This window comes from Micrasema longulum, unplaced genomic scaffold (assembly GCF_059751315.1).
Source record: "Micrasema longulum isolate JH-2025_06_02 unplaced genomic scaffold, ASM5975131v1 h1tg001802l, whole genome shotgun sequence".
In the NCBI taxonomy this organism is placed as follows: domain Eukaryota; kingdom Metazoa; phylum Arthropoda; class Insecta; order Trichoptera; family Brachycentridae; genus Micrasema; species Micrasema longulum.
In genome coordinates, this window is record NW_028278976.1 from 242,791 (window position 1) to 270,037 (window position 27,247).

General features: G+C 33.5%; 1 protein-coding gene and 1 long non-coding RNA gene across 2 annotated transcripts in view; one reads left to right on the forward strand and one right to left on the reverse strand.

The window, feature by feature from the left end:
• The window catches only part of Roc2 (Regulator of cullins 2), a 115,509-nt gene that overhangs the window by 18,065 nt on the left and 70,197 nt on the right, over positions 1-27,247 (reverse strand). The gene's annotated exons all lie outside the window — the stretch shown is intronic.
• On the forward strand, positions 18,829-25,204 carry LOC148273929 (uncharacterized). The gene is made up of 2 exons (XR_015824421.1): positions 18,829-19,084; positions 25,122-25,204. It is a non-coding gene; the product is annotated as an uncharacterized LOC148273929 (long non-coding RNA).

Sequence of the window (27,247 nt, forward strand, 5' to 3'; positions counted from 1 at the left end):
TGCGTTGGGACTACAATTGCATCGTATCTGGAAGAATTTTACTACATGGAAGGTAAGATGATTAGTCTTACGCTACAGATGCAGTCCAGGGGCAATGAAATACTTCAATTAAGAACCACAATGTACTTGGTTCTAATTATTTACTCATATATCGCTGGTCCAAAGCAACAGTGAGGTATCGCTGAAGATCGTATTCTGAGATTATCAGACATTTGAGGTGCGCAAAGGGTCTGTCAAATTTTAATATTTGAAGTAGATTAAAAATTAGTTATCTTCAAGAAACGCCTGAAACATAGTACTATATATATCCTCAGAATCCTGAACTCCTGTATTTTGATGTTTTTTTAAATATATATTTTTATCCCTTTTCTTTCCTTGGTTCCTCTTTCTCTCCCGTCCATGCTCATTACTTGATTCCACATTACTCATCCTTTAATATGTATAACATAACGTACTTTTTAAAAGTTAATATTTTATTTCTTTATACTTTATTAAGTTAGTTCATAACATCTATAGTTCTTAAGAACTAATATAAACTTTTAATAACATTACAATTTTTTTTATCAAAATTACTCAATAACATATTTTTTCAAATTAATTTGAAATATTTCGATCTTTTTTATCTCCTTTATTCCTTCAGGTAACTCATTGTACAGCTTCAATTCTTTGTACAATGAGTTTTGAGATTCCGTTTTTCTCCTCATTGGTATTTTTTTATTTTTTTTATCCCTTGTATCATATGTATGACATTTTTGGTTAAATTTTATTATTGTTTTTATTTTATTCATCCGCTTAATTATTTTATGGATAAAAATTGTTATTTTATATTTAATTTGCTGCTTAACTGTGAGCAAGCCAATTTATCTGTGCATTATTTCTACATTAGGATAGATATTTCTTTTGAGTATAATCCTCATCGCTCTATTTTAAAGAATTTGGATATTTTGAATTTCTCCTTCATTACATAAAAAAAGAATAGAAGAACAGTAATTTATGTGTGGACATATGCTTGTTTTATATATAAGAACACTACTCTTTACATCTATTACATTTCGCAATCTTCCTTTCCGCACCTAATGGTGCATAGGGCACTCCGTTGACACACCGATCGCAAGATATCTTGATAACTTTTGTAACATGTAGGATAAATGATCAGTCTTACGATTCCGGTGGCAGTCCAGGGACAATGAAATATTATAGTGTTAAAATACCATTTTAAATAAATATTTCGCAACAACCATGTCGGGAATCGAACCTGAGACCTCTTGCATGGCAGGCAAACGCGCTGATCAATACACCAAGAGGCCGAAGATAATTTATTGGCTATTCTACAGAAGTATTAACCCGAACCTGTGATGTTTCAAAGTAGTTCATTTTTATTAAAACGAAATTAAATTAAGTTTTTATTTTTTTATTTTAATTATTAATAAAAAAAAATATCATAAATTACATAGTATACTCCCAGGAGTTATTATTTTTAAAAAACTCATTTGGAACCGTACATAAAAAGAAAACATTTTTGTGGCAATACATAATATCATACATAGTTAATACATCCGAAATAGTAAGAAAACACTATATAAGAAACACTAAACACAGTACTTTACACCATCTATATAAGTTACATAATTAACTATCACTATCAAAAAGATTTAAGTAATATTTTTGAATTGCGACACTTTTAGATTTTCTATTCGACTTTTATTCATACATTTTCGATTAAATGCTCTAATTTTACCCCAAGTAAGAAAACATTTTTTAAATCAAATTTTCCGTAGCACTGAACTTCCTTATTCAGACGTATTAACAAATTTTCCATTGAATAACACTAAAACATACACATTTTCTTTAAAAAAGCTATATTTAAAATTTATCTGCCTGTGCTTACATTAATTCCCACAATACTGTATAGTATAAGCGAGTGACGCGTTGAGACGCTAAGTGATCTGTTTAAATCAGTTAATGGAGGCGAAGATTGATGGATAAGGTAAACCGAGACGCCTTTTACGCCCGTGCTATACTTTACAGAGTACCTACGGAGTACCTACAGAGTACTCGGTACGTAGACCCGGTCAGCGAGATCGCAATCTCGGAGTTCGGTGTCAATATTATGTGGTATGGTCAGGACCAGGCCTTGTCAACTCAGACTGAGAAAAAACTGAAAGGTAACTAAACTGAAATACATTTGTTTGCTATACATGGCGTTTAAGTTAAGTGAAGGAAAATTGCCGCCGACAGAGAAATCAGAAAGAATTTGTGGTCGCCATAATATTATTATTAGATATAACACCTATACTCTAAGCGCGTCCCGTCCATAGATACTGTGGATGCGGCGCATCCCTTGAAAATTAAAAAATAACATGACATTTACAAAAAATATATTATAAATACGAAATAAAACCTTCAAATATGTATTCCTAAAATTCTCACTGAGAACGTTCGGGTGCACGCGATTCAAACAATATCTTCAGTATACATACCCAGCGACATATTATGCGTATTTCCTATAATAACGTACGTACTGAATATCTACGTATCTTGTTCTTGATAGTATTTCTTGTATACGCGGGATGCTGCTTGTCGAGTTGCGTCTAGTTCCCATAGCAATTGTCCAAATTTTCGCGCACGCGCTTTATGTTCATAATGTTTTAGATTTCTCTTTTGAGACTCCGAGAGATAAGAAGCATCCAATTTGTATAGTTCAAAGAAAAAACGACTCTAATAACGTTTATCATAAAGTTTGAAGTAGCGCATTATCGACACTTGGCCCGAATTTAAGAACGATTGTCTCGGGTCTTGTTTTAGGTGTTTTGATGTTTATATTGTTTACCCCCTTTTCACACCTACGGGGACCGTCCTGGAAGACCATCGATAGCAATCTTTCAGCTTTATTCGGTGAAATTTAGAGACACGGAATTGACGTTGGAGGAGGCGAGAGTGCTGGCTAACGATAAGGTCTCCCGGAGGCGTCTGGTGATGTCCACATGCTCCACTTAGGAATGGAAAAAGAAGAAAAAAAGAAGAAAAATTACAGCTTCACCTCTAGACGCGCCTGTGCTCCGTCAATTTATTGTTTGTGAACTAGTAATTATTAGTTTCTAATGAACAACTAATATAGCGTATTAAATAATTCTGAATAAACCTACTAAAATTAAGAATATGATTTTTTGTCAGCATCCTTACTGATAAAAGTCACCGCACGCGCCCGCTATACTCCGCTATGGATGCGAATGGTGGCACCTTACTAGGGCCCAAAAAAAAACAGCAAAATACTGAGTTTTGAGAATAGGTGCCTCAGAAGAATTTAGGGTGTTTGGTGGTTTGACTTTGTGCGGAATGAAGTAATAAAAGAACGGACGCAGCAAACTCCGTTGACAACTGTCATCAAGCGGAGGCGATACGGTTGGCTTGGCCATGTACTGCGGATGCCTTCCGAGAGCCTTAACCACGCTTGCCTGCTTTACAAGGCATCAGGTTCTCGAGGCCCCAGACGTCCACTGCTGACAGTTCGTGGGCAGTTCATGTCAGAACTACGGGACGCGCACCTGACTTGGGAAGATGCGCAGGAGCTGGCAGCCGACGGAGATGGCTACAGGAAAATTAATTTTCATTTTTGTCATATTGTTAAAAGACTGCAATATCATACTAGGTCGAAATATTGTGTGTGAGGTTGTCGTAATTTTTAGGAAGTTATTAATGACCGTCGAACCCATCTCAGGGCTGATATTCTGGATCTTCTCAACCCCTAGAGAGTGATTAATTTAAAGAATTTTATTTTGTGGCGAGATTTTGATTCACAGCATATTTTGAAGATGGTTTAGGTTCTCGCTTCGTGGTAATTTGCTGCCTCGAGACTGTTTTAAATTAAGTTATCTAGTGGTGATTTTTTTATAATAAACCCAAAAATATTTTTTTATACATACTAATACGTCAAATTCAATCAAACAAAAAATTGCTTTTATCCAAAAAAATTGAGAATCACTGAATTCGAGCCGTCGGCGTCGAGGTATATTTTCGATTTTAAAATGCTCCTTGGAGCAAGTTCCTCGCAACAAAGTTGAAATGGAACCTTTTCGTGGATGCTATTTTTGGATGCAAACATTGTGGCGTACGAACGTATGCGTATGTATCTAATGTATTCGATGCACGTGTATTTGTATCCCCACTAACACTAGAGACTAAAGCCTTTAACATTATATGCACGAGAGCAGATAACAGTGCAATAAAGATAGCAACAATGTATGATGAAATATGAATGGAAAAAATGTACAAAATCAGAACGATGCGGTAACGAACACATCATTTGCGTGCGGTGAGGTTTTTAATCAGGAAAACAGTCGCTAGGTACTAGGTACACAGGTCAAATATGTACCTACTACAGTAATTCGAGTAAGTGCTTTGAAATAAACTAAAAAGCAATTTTATGCCGTAATTTCGGCATAAAAGAGTTATATTTCGTGGGTATACTGGCAAAAGACGTTTTTTTTTATTATTTATTTATCAAAAGCATACAAAAATTAACATATAAATTATCAAGTCCTACTAAACTGCATAAAATGCAGTTCGTTAGCAGGTGCTTATAGTTAAGTTCTAATATATTTACATATTTTTAAAATAATAATATTTGTGAAAGTAAATTATTTTTTCAAATCCCAAAAGGAACACTCCCACACTACCAGAAATCAAACTAGAGGATGGGTCATGGGGTCTATCACAAATTCTGAATTCGTCAAAGAAATTTCAGGTTTCTGGGCCCCAAAATATTCAATATGTTACCCAAAGATTGCAAAACCATTACCCGGATTCAATTTATTAAATTTGTAAAAAATTGGTTACTGGGTTTAGGTCGAAAAATCGGAAAAGTACTGTAGTAGATAAAGTAATTGTTATTTTTGTTAATAAACTTTGATTATTATTATTATTATTTATAATGCGAATGTTGATGGATGCAGAAATAGAGGTAGACCGAGAAAGACATGGCATGTCCAAATCCAACAAATACTTGAAGATGGACATGTCAAAAGTCGGAATAATCGGCGCGCGTGCATGAGAAGATGTATGAATGTAGAAGAAGCGAGATCTGTATGCAAAGATAGAGTGATGTAGCGTTATATCCTCTCTGCCTACCCTTACGGGGAAACAGCGTGATGGTTTGTTGTTGTTGTTATTGTATATTTACATAATCTTAACCCTTAAATTCTATAAACAACTTGCCCACCACATACCACACACCGCATCTGAGGACATAAGTCTCTTTTGCGGTGCCCACATACACGGAAAAATTTGTTCGTTGTCAAACGAGAAAAGCTGCCCGAAGGAGCTCTCTGAAATACGGTAACCTTAGCATCTTTGTGCTGAAAGAAAGTAATCCAGAAGTACAAAATATGTACTTAATTGGATTGAGCAAAGAGGGAAGTGAATTCTTCACTGACTGGGATTAAATTGATCGGACGTGTTTAATTCGCCAAAATGATTACAAAACTTTTTAAAGCCTTGAAATTCTTTTTGAAAGCTACCAGATCTGTACATCCGAGAGGACCTATAACAGGGCCACGGATAGTAGCGAGAAGCTCCGTTCGGTAATCATAGAGAAGGGGAAAGGACAAGACCACAGGATGTTCAGAAGATTGGTTAGGATATCTGCAGCAGCACGAAGGGGAGTCAACAATACAATAAACATATAAAAACTCTTATTACTATGGAAAAAAATTATATATATACATATTCCCACGTAAATCGAAAATAAAAATTGAAAAAAATGTCTAAATAAAAAAAAAAACACAAAAAAAATTAAATGCAAAAAACACGTTCTAAAAGCCAGATTTTCAGCAGACGTCTTTCTCTTGAGCCAGAAAAGTTTTTTTGATTTTTTACATTTCATGGGACCAGATTATACATTTTTGGTATATTGTACACTAGTTTTCTTTTCCCGTATATATAATTGAATTTAGGGAGAGCTAGTCCATCTACACCGAACCGCGTATTATATACATGCTCCAATGTATTTCTATATTCAGATAGATACGCATGCAGAGAAACCAGCTTGGACCATAATAAAGCTGTAAGGGATAAAATATTTATAGATTTATACAATAAGGATATTGGAATATCGTGTCGCTGATAGTACAATATTATTTTAATTAATTCTCTGATCATTGAATTTTGTAAGTTCTGAAAACTATAAATCTGCGGATTTGACCTTATGATGCAGTTATAGCATAACAGTGTATAGTTTTTAACGCTCTACAAACTGGAAAAATACACTAAGTCATATTCAATTTCATATATCTGTAGTTTAAAAAAATAATTATGGGGATATTTTTAAAATCGGGTTGTTATCATCTTACTACATTTAAACAAAATAAAATTGGAACAAAACTTAAATGCTTGAATTCTCGAAAGAGGGATTTGAGAGTTAATGTTTTTGCCAGCATACCCACGATTTCATAGTTTAGTGTTATAACACAATCGTGTTAACCGATTTAAGTGCTAAATTTGTTACAAAACCGTCGGAATATATGAAAATTAAACGTCGGTTAGTTGAACAATGTTTTGAGTATGTCCGAATGCTTGCAGACTGGCTGAACTTTCTCCCAAGGGAGTTGTTCATATTTAAATGTGTGCCAACAGAGACAAAAAACATCTTTGAGAAGGAATATGGGAGTCCAGGCATTTACAGGCGTTGTCTAGTAGGTGAATTGGTTTAGCCGGATGAATCTCACACACATAATAAAGGTTTCAGCTCTTTTACTTTACAAAAGTCAACAGATGGAAGAGTTGGGGAAATGTGGATGTTCAAACATAGGCAGAATGGTGAATGTTGCACAGTGTGTAAGTGGCCGCTTAAACCAGCCAATGACAAGGCATTAACCCCGTAAATGCCAGGACTCCCATATTCCCTTCTCAAAGATGTTCTTCTTCTCTGTTGAAACAAATTTAAATCGATTGGTTTGTTCAGTTCATTACGTGCGGAAAGGGAAAAATGATGATTTACTAAAGATCTCAATTTGCGCATGCACGAACTTGTGAATTCAGTACTGGGCGACCGCTTTAAAGGAACTTAAAGACTTGCGCAGTTCCATGTTCCAGAATTAGACGGAGCGTAAGTGTATTTTACTTCAGTAAGCGCATAACTGCGAGGTCGAAAGGTTGAGTGTAGGCTCGCTACGATTAAAAAAAAAAACTAATTGACAAAATATTAGTTGTAGTTACTCAAAAGATAAGTTAACTTATAGCCGGTTTTATAAAACATAAAAAAAATAGAGACTTGTTTTTTAGAAATCAAATTTTAAGGAAGCATTGGTTTCATCCAATCCATGGACTGACCGCGCATAGAACACATATTTGAAATATAAACATAGGATGGTCGAGTCTACGCCAAAGTTGCAATTTGCAATTTTACAGAAGGAAAAATAAATAAATTTATAAGCCCTTCGATCCCCGAACATAGATTTAGTACAGTTTTTGAACCTTTTCTTTTTGAATGATGTTATTTATAGCTTGAAAACTGTTACATATTTTCATTAAGTATCTTTTTTGGGTGATCCCGTGTAAGTTGGATTTGTTCCGACGTTTTGGTTACCATTGTAGGGGTCATCTTCAGGGTAAACTGTGCGCCACATAGTTTGTCCAAGAGAGAATGAAACGAAAAGAAAGAAAACCTACGCACTTATTAATTACATATTTTTCTTTAAAAAATTTAAATGATTTTACGAATTTGAACCGTCAAGAAATTGCAATACAAAAAGTTAATATTTTTTCAATACGATAGATTAAAAAAAAACCATCATTGTAATAAAAAAACAAAAATATTGCAAAAAGAGAATGCCATAATAATTATAATATTGAAGAGTGTAAAAGAGTAGTAATTTCACCCAGCCAAACGGGTGAGAGCTCTGCGCAAAACTGATCCCCTGGAGTCATTTTTTAAAATTAACTATTTTAAAATAGCCAAAACCACTAAAAAATGTCCAAATATGTACCGACAGTGATCAGTTACATCAAATGCAATCTCGTACAAAAGATATAGGAGTTATTTTACACCTAGACAAATTTGTACTGTCAGGGAGCAAAGGGTTAACAGACTTAAATATTTTTTTACAAATATTGGCAAATGACAATGAGCTCTTCGAGCCATTTTAAGCGAGTGTCAAAATCCACACGTCACGATAAAATAAAATAATGAGGATTGATTTTCATTCAATTATAATACATTTTTACTATTTTAATTTATTTAATGGCAATAAACGCACTAAATAGTTCACCATGAGGCTACTAATCTCCACTCGATTTCTTTTCAAAGGATTTTTACCTGATAATAACCACTGAACATATTTTTAAAATACACAATAATTTAACAATTGTCGATCCACCCTAATTTTACCGTGCCATGTAGATTTGTGTATTTACAAAGCTTATAACCTATTGCTGGCCAGTTTAAGATTAAGTATAGATCACATTACACACTGGGTAACAATCACTATTCTGTCCATGTTGAGCATCCAAAATTCGTCACTTTGTCAATTTTTTTAGAAAAAAGTTAAGCCGAAAAATTAATAGATGACAAAGAGTTTATTTTCAATGCCGATTATTCAACTCTTGTACAAAGCCGGTACTCCTATATAGGTGCGAATCTTGGCACTTTACCAAAGCTCAAAACACCAAGCTTCTAAGTTTTGATAGTAAATGCTCGAGGAGAGAATATTAGGCATAATCGGGTTCGATTTCATAACTAACATTGAAGTCCAGGAACGGACGCAGCAGCCTCTTATAACGAGCGTCTTGAGTATGCGGCGGAGAACCTGGCTTGGACACGTGCTGCGTATGCCTCAGGAGAACCTAAACTCAAGTTGCATCTTCTTTACACGTGCAGGCTGCCACCGTCCTGGAAGGCCGTCGATGACGATCTTTCGGATTTATTCGGCGGAACCAAGGGACGCGGGATTGACGCGAGAGAAGGCGAGAGGCTGGCTGGTGATAGGGTCTCCTGGAGGCGTCTCGTGATGCCCACTTGCTCCACTAAGGAGCGAATGTGGAAAAGAAGAAGAAAATGTTTTGACGTGGTAAGAATGGTGAGTATAACCAATCTTCATAAACTTCCTAAGGGAGGAAAATGTAGAACAAGCCAATGACAGGTCGTAAGCCCTGTAAATGCATAAACTTGCATATTCTCATATAAAAAGGACTATTAAAGAAATACTAGATTAGGGATGCTGGGTCTATTGCATCGTTTGGTGAGATGGCGATGACTTTTGTTAAAAACAAACATCCATATTTTTAAAGATTTCTTAAAATGGTGCCAATATGCCCCATTTGCAGGTTTTCGGTAACATACGCTCAAACTTGTAATAATAGTCTGAAAGCGTTTGGATTTTATAACAATGTTTTGTTTTTGAAATTATTTTTATTAACAAATTACAACAGGGATGGAGAATAACTTAGAAAATGTAATATGGAAGACTAGACATTTACAGGGCTTATGACCTGTCATTGGCTGGTTTAAGTGGCCACTTTACACACTGTAACATTCACCATCTCGCCTATATTTGAACATCCTTATTTCTTCATTTCCTCCATTTGTTGATTTTAGTGAAGTTAAAGTGCTGAAACCTTTATTGTTGAGAAGATATTCATCTGACTGAATAACTTTACATACTAGGCAACGCCTGAAAACAATTTTCCAATTTTTAAACCTCTTCTTGAACCAGTTGGTTTTATTACAATATTTGAGTTTGTCCAAATGTTTGTAGACAATTTTTTTTTTAATATGTATTATTTACTCGTATATTGTTTATTGGTTAAGGTATAACTAGAAGTTCAAATTTTATTTGTTCAACTATATAAAATAAATACAATACAACACAAAATCAAACTACGACTATTAAATTACGAAGTTCACACTTTGCGTACTAATTTTCTGTTTAATCCGGTTCATTGTCAAATTTTCAGTGCGTTTGTCTACCATGCAAGTGGTCTCTGGTTCGATTTCCGACATGGTTGAGATGAAATATTAATTTAAAATGGTGTTTTTACACTAGAATATTTCATAGCCCTGGACTGGCACCTGAAGCGTAAGACTAATCACCTTATATTCATGTAATATAAAATGATTAAGATACGCTGCTATTGGTGCACCAATGCAGTGCCCCTCGCACCATTAGGTGCGGAAAGGAAATGATGATGATTATGAGTAATAAATTAAATATTTGGTACTTTTTTATCTTTATTCTCTTTCCGCACCTAATGGTGCATAGGGCACAGCATTGGTACACCAATCGCAGCGTATCTTGATCATTTTTGTTACATGAGCATATTCAAGACCAAAGTACTACAGGCGACCGACGCGACGGAGTCTAGTCAATAAATCTTCGATCGTATTTATGTATGCTTAAAAGTTAGCCCGTGTTATGTTTTATATTTTTAGTTTATAAAACCCTTTTCAGTTTTCAACATTTTAAATAACTTGACTTTAAAGTTTAGTTTAACGGTGGAAAAAAATAAAATAATTATGTTTTATTTGAATCCTGTTATGCCTTATATTATAAACATAATATAATGTATGTATTATGTCTTAATAGTGTATTATGTTAACTATGTAACTTTATTTTTAAATTTTAAAAATATATTTTTTAAATTTTTATATTTGAAAAAATGTTAATTATGTTTAATGTGTAACTTTTTCTTATTATATAGTATGTATAATGTAAAAGCCCCATGGGCGTCAACAGAAAGAAAAATAAATAAAAATAAAATAAATAAATAAAATAATAAGTCTTACGCTAACATGAAGCAGTATTTGTTTAAGAATACTAAATAAACCAATAGGTATTTTAAAGATGCAGATTAAATCTGCATTAAAACTGCTACCATAACTAATGTCAGTCCAGGGAGTATGAAATAGTCTAGTGTTGAAATACTGATTTTAAATAAATATTTCACATCAACCACGTAGGGAATCGTACTCGAGACCTCTTGTATGGCAGGCAAATGCGTTGACCATTACACCACAAGGCCGACTTGGTACATTTCGACTTATTTATTTGACTAATTAGCTAAAAATGTTCATAGTTTATATTTAAGTTATTCGTTTTTGTAGTGAACTAATTTATTTTATTTTATTTTATTTTATTTATTTACTTAAGTTAGTTAATATTACATTGTATATTAACTAATATATTTACAATTATAACAAATACTTATTAAATATTTCTTACACAACTACATTATTACAATAAACATAACATTTTTTTTTTAAATCCGTAAGTTTTCTTTCATTCTTCATACTTTCAGGCATCTCATCATACAGTTTAACTAATGGTGTTGTCCAAAATATAAAAGTGCGTCTAATAACGTTTTTTAAAATATTTTTTGCACCACAGCAGGCCTCGAGGTCCACTTACAGTAGTGAATTACATTTTTCATTTTTTATTGTGTTCTCATCGGGAATCGAACCCAGAATTTTCCATGTGTGAGTCAATATGTCTTAACCACTCCACCACGGAGGCCGTTTTTATCTTGAAAAATAAATAATCTACGAACATTTGGACAAACTCAAATATTGTAATGAAACCAACTGGTCCAAGAAGAAGTTTAAAAATTGGATAATTGTTTTCAGGCGTTGCCTAGTATGTGAAATAATTCAGTCAGATGAATCTCTTCACAACAATAAAGGTTTCAGCTCTTAAACTTCACTAAAATAAACAAATGGAAGAATTGAAGAAATATGGATGTTCAAACATAGGCAAAATGGTGAATGTTACACGGAGTGTTAAGTGGCCACTTAAACCAGCCAATGACAGGTCATAAGCCCTGTAAATGCCTAGACTTTCATATTTCTTTATTTAAGGTATTCTCCATCCCTGTTGTAATTTGTTAATTTATGATAGGTTTACCTACAGTAAATTTTTAATTATGAATATGTAATTAAAAAACACATATGAACGACAACATAACAACAAAAAACATGAGAACGATTGTGTCGCATTGTAAACTCGAGACAAGATCTGGGGTGCTATTCTGACCCGCTCTCGCGGCACGAGAAAACAGTTTTTCTAGTGTATTTTGTATGTAAATTCACGAGATAATACGGCCGCGAGAGCGTTTGAAATACCACCCCTGGACTTTTTTGGTTTCAGTATTTCTAGATTTAAACAATTACTAAGATAGACCAGATATTGTCTTGAGTTAGTAATTATGATTTATTTTTTTGTCCTAGCTTTGATTTTCTTTATTTGTACTTTATTTCAATTGTGTATTATAAGGGTATGTATTTGCCATTTTTTAATGGACTGACCTGTCATTGGCTGGTTCATAAGCCCTGTAAATGCCTAGACTTCCATATTCCCTTCTCAAAAATTTTTTCCCTCTCTGTTGAAATAAATTTAAATATGAATAACTCCCTAGGGAGGAAATCCAGCCAGTCTGCAAGCATTTGGACATAATCAAACATTGTTGAATTACTACCTGGTAAAAGAAGAAGTATAAAAATTGAAAAATTGTTTTCAGGCGTTGCCTAGTAGGTGATTTGGTTCAGCCGAATGAATCTCACCCACGTGATAAAGGTTTCAGCTCTTTTACTTCACAAAAGTCAACAGATGGAAGAGTTGAGGAAATGTGGATGTTCAAACATAGGCAGAATGGTGAATGTTACACAGTGTATAAAGTGGCCACTTAAACCAGCCAATGACAGGTCATAAGCCCTGTAAATGCCTAGACTTCCATATTCCCTTCTCAAAAAATTTTTCCCTCTCTGTTGAAATAAATTTCAACAATTCAAACTATTTCATTGCCCGTGTCTAGTAACCGCATGATATGTATTAACTAGCCCCGGAAGCGGGGTCAGTTGACACGTGAGACAGCTGTTTTAAACGTGGTTATAACATATTTAAATCCACTGTAAAATGCACATTGTATGGTTTTAACATATGTACGAAACACTGTTAAATATTTTAGTGTGACAAAATATATATATATATAAAAATTGACAAATAAATCATTCGATTAAAAGTGTGTCAACTAGCCCGCCCCGGTATCCCCTGTGTAACTCGTCTGTATTTGAATAAAATAAAATTCAATAATCAAAATAAAATCTTTATACACTACCCTCAGGTCACAGAAATAAAATATTACATTCAAATATACATATTACTAATATATTCGATAAAAAATTAAACTTCATTAAACAAATACAGGGCATAGCTAATAAAAGCATGAAAACTCTGGAATTTCTGTTGCGAACGATCAAAGATTTTGACTCGGTTTATGTTATGAAAATTGTATATATTGCTTTATTACGTAGCCAACTTGAATACAACTCGGTTATATGGTCACCATATTATAAAGTAAATATAAATAATATTGAAAGAGTTCAACATAATTTTTTATGTTTCGTTAATTTTAAATTAGGTATTTCAGTTGAACATATAAATTACTCATCCTTAAATAAGTATTTAAATGTACAAACATTAGAAAATATAAGAAAACTGAATGATTTGTTATTTTTATTTAAAATATTAAATTCAATATTTGATTGTTCCGAACTGTTACAACTTATAACCTTGCGAGTTCCGGGCCGGGTGCCGGGTTACCCGATGTCATAAACTATTCTTTGTAAATGTGTCTACAACAAACTACAGTGCACACTCGCCAATAAGAAGAATTCATACATTTGCAATTTTCTTTTTTTTTTGTGGAAAAGAAATATTTGCGTTCTTATGATTTACCCAAATATTAAATTTTGAGGGCCATTTCCAACGAGTTAATAACTCACTATTAGAAAATGTAATCAAGTTGGGGTAAAGTGGGATTCGAACCACGGACCTTCGGTCCGTAAGTCCGAGACACTAGCCACGGGACCACAACCCGAATGAATACGCAAATAACGTAGATATATTTAATATAACACTTTCGAATTTTAAAAGGCAGTGTATCAATTTACTATCTTCAAATTGTAATATCTAAATAATACTATGTTGATTTCAATTCTTTACCGTTTATTGACTTATATCTGTATACTTCGTTAGTATTTTTCTAACTTCTTCTAAATTAAAGATTATTTTAATATAACCTATACGAATAAATGTACTTCTGTTCTCTACTGCAATATATGTATGTTTTATTATGTATCCCCATATATTTTCTACTAATATATAATGATGATTATTTAATATTTTTTTTAATATTTTTTTTTCTCTTCATAATTCATTTTTATTTTTTGCTCCTCTTTTGTGTAAAATGCATTTCTGTCTTTATATTTAAAATGCATTTCTGTTCTTTCCACTTTTATACTAATATGTAAAAACGATATTTTTAATATTTTTATTTTTCTTCTAAAAATCATTTATATATTCTTTTGCTATTTCTGAGTAAAATACATGTCTCTCTTTATTTGTATATATGTATGTAAAACATGTAAAAGCCTAAAAGGCATTTAAATAAATATTACACATAAAGCTGTGTCCAGGCGGATGAAGACGTGACAGTTTTGTATGTGAAATAAAACAGAACTAAAATAGTGTTTTCGACTCGATAGATACTCTCAGGTAAAAATAATGAAAAAGAAAATCGAATGAGGATAAGTCGGCCTCGTGTAATGGTTGACGCATTCGCCTACCGCGCTTGAGGTCCCGAGTTCGATTTCTGGCAGGGTCGACACGAAATATTTGTTTTAAAGGTGGTTTAACACTGCAATATTTCACTGTTCCTGGGCCTGTATTACAATGGGGAGTTAGCATTTATCTTTAATTTTACCTACCAAGTGAAATTACGTTTTCTGTGTGAAAAATATAATATACATATTATTTTTTCTTCTGAACATGTTAAATGACAAGATACTGAAGAAAGTACTTTAAATTTTCATGCAAATATACACATTTTCGTACATAAACATCTATTTTACTTTATACCGTCTCGATATGTAAAGAAAGCGTTTGTAATAGCGGCCTTGGACTAGTACTTGAAGCGTAAGACTGATCACCTGACCCTTATGAAACAGGTAATCAAGGTACGCTGCATTTAGTGTTCGAATGCAGCGCCCTATGCACCATCGAGTACGGATAGGGGATGATGCTGATACATATAATAAATCAATTCAAATTCGTTCACGTGGAAAATGCAAACTTAGTAAGTAGAATATGAATAAAATTGTCAGACATGACGTAAAATTTTCTTAAAGGTTATTAAATATTTGATAATATTGATGTTTTTTATGATATTTATTGATAAAACTCCGTAGTTAATGATTTTGATAAAATAGTAAATAAAGTTATCAATAAAACTCCTTGGTTTAGTTTTATTATTTATTATTTTGACCAACGAGCGATTTCGCCTACGTAGGCATCTACAAGACTGGTTGCGCTTATGGGCAAAATAATAAAAAAGTAAAACTTAAACAAAAAGTTTTATTGACAACTTTATTAATAATTTTATCAAAATCAGTTATAAAATATTTGTATATGACCACTTACCGACATGTCTATGTCTAACGGTGTCCTGACGAAGAAACGGATACGTCTCGAAAGTGGTAGACACAGAAAAGTCGGTAAGTGGTTGTATACAAATATTTAATTACATTTAGTAAAATGTTTGACAGCAAAATTATTGTTTGAAATATATGATTTCATTAATCATTTTTATATTACGTGATACACATGGGTTGATTACGTACGTTAGTTATAATAGTATGAATTTATGAATAGAAAGACAAACCACGGAGCAAATCTATTAATACCTACAATTACTGTGTGCAAATGATTTCATTTCGAACTTTTATCATTTGCTTATCTGTACCACGATTAGATGGCAGCATTATTTGTTAATATAACTGACTTACATTATGGCCGCATTAAAAAACATCAATCTATGAAACTTTATCGCCCGAAGTTTTGTCTGCGGTCTACAGTCTACATAGGTATGGTATTTGGTTTAGGGACTAAATGGTTTCGTTTATTCCGACGAGTGGAAAATTACCGAAAGTCATAAATAATATGGTAATATTCTGTAAGAGCCGGTGGACGCATTGACAAAAGTTACATCATGAGTTCAAAACCATTTAAGTGAGTTGATATTATATTTTTTTGTTTAATCTTGAAGGTAAATATATAAATATATATTTATATTAATGTTTCGTATTTTATTAATTCATACAATTACATATATATTACAAAAAAAACTTATACTAAACTCTATGAGGCCAAGAGCCTTGTGTTGAGTTGGGATACAACATATTGGAAAGTAGAAGCATGTACATTTTTAAATAATAGCAAAAATAAAAATTCAAAATTATTACATAAACATATATTTCAATAAACATATGGACAACACGCTTAATAGTATATAAATCTCTGAGCAGTCTCCTGCAATGGTCTCTTTCCTTAGAAAAAATCCAAACGTGTACACTCTTTCTGAAAATGGCTATCGTTTTAGAGAATTCCAATTCAGGACATTGAACATTCTTGGGGCCACCAAATAGGAAATCCTAACTTCCGAAAGTCGTACGTGTTTTTGGTATTAAATAATTCAAATATTATACATATATATAAATATACATATGTGTATCACAGATTACTCAAATAAAATTAAGCCCGTGTGAAAGCTTCAAAGCTTGGATAATAGACAAGCCTCCAAGGTGAGATTACAATGATTTTGCTATAGCGGATGTTAAAACACGGAGTTTTTTTTTAAATTTTAAGGGTTAAACTATTATTACTGGACTAAATTCCACGTTCATTAACTAACAACGTTCATTAATTGGTAAACTCTTGCATACTTTGAAGCATTTCGTCGTATTAGGGAATTATAAAAACGCGTCACGCATCACACAGCATACTCCTGTATATTAAAATAATAAACGTCGATTTAATCCAAAAAAAAAATTTTATTTGTGAACACCTTACCAATAATTATTCGCTGAATTTGCAATACATATGATTAAATCGTCGGTTGACAGGTAAAACTTAAGTACAGATTTATAGTAAAATGACTTTATATCACCAAGTTCTATATTTTTCAACCATCTTGCAAAACTATAGGAGTTTAAAAAAATATATTTACTAAGCATATAATACAAATTTTATTGCAAAGTATAATACTAATTAATTATATATTCCTCGGAGTTACTACAAGTCAAGTAGGGACTAAAGTAATACTCACAACTTTAAAAAAAATATATGAATGAATATATTTTCATAAATGCTACATGTTTTTTTTCCAATACATATCTACTTTTGTCAAGTAAATGTTATAACTGTAACTCTCCCAAAAAAGAGCCTAGCTCTTGTGCTTGGAGATTGACTTACACTGTTATAGTTATTTATTTATTAGAATTTATATAGTTTTGAATATACGAGTTCATGCGAGAAAAAAAACTTGCAGAATATAAAAAGAAAAACAGAAAATAATAATACATCAATACTAATTAAAATAGAATGCAGTTTTTACACGGGTTCAAAAAATCTCTTTAAATTTACTTTGAATTTGTTTATTGATATATTAGTTTTAATAGTTTTTAGTTCATTAGGTAGATTATTGTAATTTTTGATACCTTTGAAGTACGAGTACATACTCAGAACAACAAAGAAACACAGGAAGTTAAACATTTTTATAACTAAATATATCACAACAAAACATAAACCAAAAACATTGATCAGTGTCTTACAGAAACAAAATAAATAAAAACGCTTTCAAGAATAAAGGTAGTGTCAAATCTAGGACTAAGGGAGATATGGTCGTTAACATCACATGTTACGCAGTGAAATTATACGATCACAAACAGCAGTTTCGGATCGCTCAATGGACTTTTTTATGCAAGAGATTGTTGAAAAACATAGAACTAGGTAACATAAAGTCGCTTTACCATAAATCAGTACTTAATGAGTTTTACCTGTCAACCGACGATATTTGCATTTATGAATTACATTTAATTAGAAAATTATACTGAACCGTTCTTATGAAGACGGATTGTAAATAAATATATAGATAAATATATTTTAATGCACGGGTAGTAAAGGTCGTTGATGAAATTATATTTAAGGATGTCAAGTAATTATTGAATCAATAAATACAACTATCATAAAACAGTTCACACGATTTTAATTTTAGTCTAAGAATAATGAAGCCCAAATATGCTACTATTAATGAATTAATTGGGTCGTGGGTCCGGATGCAGATTATAATGCTCTGGCAAAAAGCACCTGCACCATGCGAAGGAATTACTGAAAGAGGAGGTACTCGCGGAGGTTTGCTTTCGACCTAATGAAACTAAGCCGAAACTAAGTGAGGGTTAATTGAATAAACCACCCTGCTAAAATGCACTTTTCTGAAACTTCTAGATGTAGAATCTGCAGTGCAGCCGATGATAAACCTATAGCATTGTATGTCAATGTGATGCTTTAAGTTACAAAAAAGCCGCATTTCTGGAGGACCACTGGTAAAACTTTAGGACGTGAAATGTGAAATCAGGTTTATGTAGATATTATGTTTTCTAAAATAAATAAAAATGATACGTGAATTATTATTTAGGGCCGCGGTTCGCGATTGGATTAAGCCTGCTAACGCCGCGTTACAGCCAGTACTTTTCCACTGGCCGCGGAATGCACCCCACCTCCGCACCCCCCGCGCCCGCCTCACCGCACCCGTCCCCTCTCCGTCTGGATAGCAGCGACGGGCCGCGGGCCTATCAATAACTTTATTATGATGAGAGGTGCGTGAGTGTTGGCGCATACATATTCTACGCACACACCCGAACCCGATATTTATACTCACACTCGGTTTCGCGTGGCTATTTATAGAAATAATTTCGTAATTAAACATCGACATGGGCATATTGTATGTATGGTGCAGAAAAAATCAGGATGCGCGAGTGCAAAGGCCGAAAAAAATGCGGGGAAAAGTTACGTGAAAGTAAAAAAGTTTCTACCAAATGATGCAGCCAAATAACAACGCGAGTCTTTCGCTGTGATCTTTTTGAATAATGAATACCATCTGCGTCCTTGTAAAGACGGGGGTAAATAGAATTTATTGGTAAAAGCAATGATTCATACGTTGTTTTATTTTTTACAATACTCACTGCAGATGCTGCGTTTTGCAGGTATTTTTAAAAGTTATTTTTAATTTATTATAATACTAATAAATATGTAGTGGCACGTTTTTAGTTCACAGTGTGCACTGTTGATTCCATCTACGTTGTATTAGTTAAAGTTACATGCGGTATTATTAACAAAAGCTCCCTAAGTATAAGGTTTTGTTTTTCAAATAACTAATGGCGCTCAGAAAATCCATATGTTTATTACATGGTATTTTTTTTTGTATTATACCTGCTGGCCTTGAGTCGGGATTCGAGACGAGTAACATCTGTTCTAATTAATTAATTTAATTATTTACAGCGCACAATAAAAAGAGCTACACGTGTTATGCGATGAATCGGGTTGTGGTCCCGTGGCTAGTGTCTCGGACTCACGGCTCAAAGGTCCGTGGTTCGAATCCCACTCTACCCCAACTTGATTCCCATTCTCTAACAGTATATTATTTACAACTCATTGAAAATGGCCCCCAAAATGAAAAATCATTAATTTTTCATTTAAAAAAAAAACAAAAAAAAACCTTTCCGAATCTTCTAAATAAAGGTTCTGCCGTGCAGATAGGGAAACTGTTAAGTATAAAACAGCATTTATCGATATTATTCCTGGCCGGTTATCTCTTGAGCCACCCTTATAGTACCTACCTAACATCAAGAAAAGATTTACTAAAATATAACATTTGGATTTGGAACATTATAAACAAAAGTTTGACATTAAAACACATTGGATAGGTATTTTTGGAATCGTCGAGCGTTGTTGTAAAAGTTGGTATAAATCTTCTTAATTGATTAAATTAAAATTTCCATGCAGCAGCAAAGCTTATTACGGGAGTAAAAAAATATTCTCACATCTCACAACATCTACGAGATTTGCACTGGTTGAAAAGCCCAGAGAGAATAAAATACAAGCTTTGCTGGACAGTATTCAAATCCCTTCATGAAATGGTTCCAAGATACCTATTGGACCTTTGTATTAGGGGAAATACATGTGAAAGAAAATCTACTCTTGGATCATCATTCGATTCAGGCAGATAAAAACTTGTCGAAATCTGGCGCTCCCCATACACAATTACCCCACGATATGTTGGATAACCGACATTTTGCGTTGCATGATTTAAACAAAACCTCCGACGGGTATTGTGAATCATTTTAAGATAGGAAGTACCTGGATAGGTAAGGTACTTACATAAATACTTCGAGGGTTTATCTCAAATCTCATTTTAATAAATAAATATTAAATGGCGTTACAGCACGCAACTAAGCATTGCCATCGGAAGGATAAATGCCAGATATCACAATAATAAGTGAATATGGAATTGTATTTTGATAAAGAGTGTGAATAAATAAATAAATAAATAAATAAAATAAATTGCAGGTTGCAAGTCTAACACCGGTCTCAATTTTTGATTTTTTCGCAACACTTGCGTTAAGATGCCGATGTCCTTTAACCATTTTGCTACACGCATTTATTTTGAATTTGTTTATTTTTTATTAAACATTAAAATACAAATTAAGATATGCTTTTTAAAAACTAAATCCCACCAAGACACTTTTTGTGATAGTAACGTAATAACTCCGTGACTTAAATTTTAAACATAAAACAAAAAATTCACAAATATTACTAACATATTGAGTATTTTTACTGACATATTTTATTTTTAATAGTGGAACAACATCAAACAAAATAATTTTGATTATTATAATATAACTAATACTCGTAGATGGAAATATCAGTATTATAGAAGCACGATTTTTTTTTTATAAATAAATAAAACATTAGTAAAAACATAAATATTTACAGTTCATTAAAATATTTGTAATGTATTTATTTAGATAGTTGTAAAAAATAAAACAAATAGTTATAGGTATAATAAATATGAACAAACATAGTTTCAACAATGTTTGAGTATGCCCAAATGCTTGCAGACTGGCTGGATTTCCTTCCTAGGGAGTTATTCATATTTAAATTTATTTCAACAGAGGGGGAAAACAGAGAGAAACATTTTGAGATTAGAATATTGAAGTCCAAGCATTTACAAGGTTTATGACTGTCATTGGCTGGTTTAAGTGGCCACTTAACACTGTGTAACATTCACCATTCTGCCCAAGTTTGAACATCCACATTTCCTCAATTCTTCATAAGTCCTGTAAATGCCTAAACTTCCATATTCCCATCCCAAAAATGTTTTCCCTCTCTGTTGTAATAAATTTTAATATGAATAACTCCCTAGGTAGGAAATCTAGCCAGTCTGCAGTCATTTGAACATACTCAAACATTGTTGAATTAACTACCTGGTAAAAGAAGAAGTATGAAAATTGGAAAATTGTTTTCAGGCGTTGCCTAGTAGGTGATTTGGTTCAGCCGGATGAATCTCACCCACGTGATAAAGGTTTTAGCTATTTTACTTCACAAAAGTCAACAGATGGAAGAGTTGAGAAAATGTAGATGTTCAAACATAGACAGAATGGTGAATGTTACACAGTGTGTAAAATGGGCACTTAAATAGTCAAAAAATTATTAAACAGCAAGTGAAACTTAAGTGTATAAATATATTTTATTCTTTAATTATTATTAAACTATGTACTTACTTATAAATTTAAAAAAAAATGTAATGTAACCCGCAGACAAGCTTCGGCTTTGCGGGAGCAAAAATACAATTATGTATGTCACTTATTTGTTTGCTTAAGCTGCCCGAAGGAGCTCTTTGTAATTCTAGCAGCCTTAGAATATTTGTGCTAAAAATCCAAAAGTATATAATATGCACTTCATCAGATTGAGAAAAAAGGAAAGTGATCTCATCACTGACTGGGATTAAACTGATTGGACATGATCAATTCGCCAAAATGATTACAAAACTATTTAAAAGCGTTGAAATTGTTTTTTGGAAACCACCAGATCTGTATATCCAACAGGACTTATAACAGGGCCACGGATAGTAGCGAGAAGCTCCATTCGGTAATCATAGATATAGGGAAAGGGATATGGTGCATAGGGTACTGCACATTTTTTAATACATGAAGGTAAGATGATCAGTCTTGCGTTTCAGATGCCAGTCCAGGGACTATGAAATACTCTAGAATAAAAACTTTTTTTTTTAAATCGACCGGCACCATGGCGTTCTTGGTTAGACGGCCAACTATGAAACAGGCGTCGCAGGTTCGATTCCCGCCAGTTGCAACGAAATAATCCAAGAAAGATTTTTTCAATCGGTCAGGGTGTTGTGATGTATATTTAATTACCTCCTTTCATATTCCCCCTATCCTACCTGCTGACCAAGCTTCTAAATAGAGACTTAGCGTGTTATTCCTTAAAAAAAATAAAAAATATGTCAACCATGTCGGGGATTGAACCACAGACCTCTTGCATGGTAGGCAAACGCACCTCGAGGCGGACACGACACGTACCCTCAGTTGAAATACTCGTAGCTCAATTTTAACAAAAGCAATTACATGACGTTATTATTGAGAATCGATTATACTTGCGAGGGCCATAAAAGTTAATTTGTCAAAGGATAAAACAATGCGCACGCCATTGCAAATTACCCTTTATATCAGATGGGTAAATACTGACACCACACGAGCTGCACCATAAATACTTGGGGTACTTTACGCTGCTCTGCGAAATTATAACCTTTGGCAGGTGAGACACAAATTTATTGATAATTTTACTGGTGCAGCATAATATTTTACGCCGATTATGCTATTACAATATTTTATAATTGTATTTAGGAATATTGACAACACATTTCTTTTTTAAATCGACACGTCAAACGTCTAATAATAGTGGAGAAAGCGAAGTACAGTACTCCCTCTATAATCCGGCACTTGATTTCTCCGGGCTGCCAGTAATCCGGCGTTTTTACGCAGGCAGCTACCAAGCGAGTAGCTCGGTAAAAGTGAAACATCAGATTTTTATAAACCAATTTTAAATTAAAAAGGGTGTATGAAATACTGTCGAGTAAAAAAAATATTTTTGATTGTACTTATTAGTCAGCCTCGTGGTGTAATGGTCGGCGCGTCTGCAAGAACATGCAAGAGGTCTTTTTCCGACACGGTTTATGTGAAATATTTATTTGAAAGGGTGTTTTTACACTAGTATGTTTTATAGTTCCTGTAATGGTACCTGAAGCGTAAGACTGATTATCTTACCTCCAAGTAACAAAAAATATTAAGATACGCTGCGATTGGTGTACCAATGCAGTGCCTTATGCACCATTAGGTGCTGAAAGGGAATGATGATGATGACTTTTTAGTAGCCTAAAAAATATTTTTGAATTCCCGCGAAAACGGTTCATGGCATTAGCCACGCCCCTAATGCGCCCCGATTTGGTCAAATTTCAATTGCGTGTATGTACTAATGTGGTGTATAATACTGTATAACATATTTATATGTATACAATAAAACATGTTTTATGCCGTTTAAATGCGTAATTATTATTGATTTCCAGTAATCCGGCAGTGGTCTGGTCCGATGTTTGCCGGTTTACCAAGAGACTACCGTAATCGTAAAAATATTTAGTTATGTGGTTTGCTTTTACTTTTATCTTCTTTTGCAGAAAATCTTTATCGTCTTTAAAAAAAGTCTTTACCTAACAGAAGAAACTTCTTGTTAGTCAGAACAACAAACTAAATATATGAACAAATTGTATGCAACAAATGATAATGAGATTAATTCCTAACACTAAACAATTCAATGTTAATTAACCTTTTCCACTAGAATCTTTTAAATTTATTCATAAGTTAGCCACTGATATCGTTGTAGACGGAGAACTAAAACTTTAATAATATAGTAATAAACATGGACATAATACAAGAAGATCAGAACAATATCACATGCAACATTCCAAAACGAGACAAGGACAATCGAGACTTATAAATCAGGGACTGAAATTATACAATAAACTACCAGACAAAACTAAACAAAAGACAGACAAACTTCTCAAAAGACGTAAAAAATACTATTATCGACAATAGAGTATGAATAAAAAATTATGTATTATTTTTGTTAAATGAATGTAATAATCCGTAAGGGTAAATATATACATTTTCAAATAAGAAAATCATTAGAAATTTTCAAGTGGAAATTACACTATCTCAAAGAAGGGTTTTTCAATTTGCGCGGGTAGATTTTGACGGCCCGTGGCGGCCATTTTGTTTTGATGACATCTGTCAAATATTTTTTTTATTATTTAGTTACTTATGCCAAATCACCATGGCAAGTTACAAAATTGAACAGCACGTTCAAATGATAAAATTTTATTATCAAATGAGTGTTCGTTAGTGCAAACTTTGCGTGCATTGCGCCCATTTTACGGTAGACGTAGTGACCCTTCACAGTCAACTCTTCAACGTTTGGTAGCCAAATTTGAGACGACCGCTTCGGTAATCAATTAGCCAACACTCGTGAGTTCAAGGAACGCAAGATCGGCCGAGAACATCGCCGCTGTCCGAGAAAGTGTACAGCAGAACCCGAGGCAGTCGATTCTTCGCCGTGCACAAGAACTCGGCTTTTCGCAGACTTCAACTGGGCGAATATTGCGTCGGGTTTGGAAGACGACCCCAATTTATGCCGAAAAATAATTTTTAGCGACGAGGTGCATTTTTGGATGAATGGCTGTATAATAAATAAATAGCCGTATATGGGACAACACCAATCCACGCGAGGTTCACCAGGTGAAAATGCATCCTCAAAACGTAACCGTTTGGTGTGGATTTTGGGCCGGCGGCGTCATTGTTCCGTACTTTTTCGAAAACGACGTTGGTGAGGCGGTTGCCGTCAACGGCGAGCGCTACAGAACGACGATAACCGATTTCTTATGGCCCAAATTGAAACATATGGACCTAGACGACATGTGGTTTCAGCAGGACGGCGCTACGTGCCACACAGCATACCCAAAGTTAAAACGCTTTACCGTCATTTAGTTGATCACTTCAAGATACAATTAAACAATCCGGTATTTACTGCAAACTCAAACAATCAAAACCACGATAAATTACTAATATCAATGAATTACTTATATATTTTGATTAACTGCTTTTTTTATTTTAGATTCGCCGGGTCAAGAAGAGATGAGAAACGGGAAGCGAAGAGAGCAAGATGGAAAAAGGTAAAAATACTTAAATTCTGAGGATATAGTATGAAAGTATTGTATGATTTTATTTTATACAATTTAAAATAAGAATGCAGTAATAGCGAAAACAGCGAAGAAATTGCTGGTAAAAGGATGAAAGAAAATTTATAATAAAACGTGAAAAAAATCCTAAAACCTTTTTTTACGTGTAAATTAACCTCTTTACTTTAACCGACAGAGAGGAAAAACATTTTTGAGACGGAAATATGGAAGTCTAGGCATTTACAGAGCTTATGACCTGTCATTGGCTGGTTTAACTGGCCACTTTACACAGTGTGCAAAATTACAACATAACATGTAGGAAACAGACTTTTAAGTCGAGGGGAGCTGAAAAAATATAGCTGACAAAGTCAGAGCTTGGAACTATTGACGTTGACTGCAATTTCTAATGACAAGGTGAATAGCGGGAAAAGAATAAAAGAAATCGTTATAACGTGTGAGAAGGAAGATTGTCATATAAAAAAAGGACACAAAGACAAATTCAATAAAAAATTAAAGACCTCATTTTAAAAACATGGAATGTCCAAAAATTTCTAAAATGATATCAATGGATATTATTACTCACTGTGTATGAGTACATACCATTGTTCTTTTCAAATATTTCCAAAAAAATAATATGTATCTTAAATTCACCTTTAAAAACACGATGTTTTTGTAAAAACCCCAATTGTCCATATTCAATTGGTTTGAAAACAGAAAATGTCCAAAAATTAGCATTACTACCACTATATAGCGCCACTATCACTTATTATTTTACAGTTCAAAAGGTGTTTTGGATAGTCTATTATATACGTTTTTAGCAAGTATATTTTTACAAATCTAAATATGAAGAGTTCATCGACTAAACACGTTTCTCATAAACAGCTATTTCAATTCATTCATTCATACTGATTTCTTCGTGGTTTGGACTACAAAAGTCCAAAAATTGTCTTTAAACAGCAAGTGTCACAATACATTTTATTCAATATTTAAATAAACACGCAATATTTATAAAATTTTCAAGCTCCGCACACTGCTTTAGAAATATATCTATGATTTTAATTAATTAAAATACATAAAAACCATAGGAAAATCGTAGTATTCAGTTTAAACACTCTCCTGAAAAATTGTCGGTTTGTGACATTTGAGATTTTAAAACAATGTCTGAAGTTACAGTAAGCAATTTATCAAATAATTATTATTAGTTACTGCTACTTCGTATTACGGATACCAATCTAGATATGAAACAGTGTAAATTCTCACACGCATAAAAGGATTGACGATCCAGGTGATTGACGAAAGGAAAATAAATGAGGAAAACAAGTCTATCTTGTACACCAGAAGTTAACTGACATTGCAAGTTGCACAGTGCACTCAACAAACATGGGTAGGTACAGATTCATCTCTTAACTGGACCATTGCCAGTAGCGCTAGCGGTTGTATTGAGATGGTGCTGGACATTATTCTATATATTAGACCAGAAGTGAAAGGGAAGGTGTTATTGATATTGGTGTTGAAAAGGTTTTAAGATACTATTTATTTACAATAATTAATAACAGGCGGACAAATTACTACATTATTTTTGATATTAATGTTCTATTTAAACTACTGGTACACTAATACTCCAAGAGATAAAATACATACAGACTCCCATAACGAACGTTTAAGGGTGCGGTGGTGGACCAGGCTCGAACACGTGCTTTCTTAACCCGAGCCTCAACTCTTCACGCCTACAGGCTCCCGCTGTCCAGTAAGACGTAGATGACGACCTTTCGGCTTTATTCGGCAGGAGTAAGGGAAGAAGGATTGCCGTAAGAAGAGGCGAGAGTGCTTGCTAGCGATAGGGTCTCCCGAAGGCGTTAGTGATATTCACATGCTCCGCTAAGGAGCAGATGTGAAAAAGAAGAAGAAGACTCCATTTATTTATAGTTTTAATCTAGAAGTTAAAAAATATAATAAATTCCTATAGTAAAGTTGCTGACTCCTGGATTAAACGGTGCATGAAATTGCATAGCAAATATGAGAAGACGCGAACTTGACATTGTGTATGACGGATAAATTGACG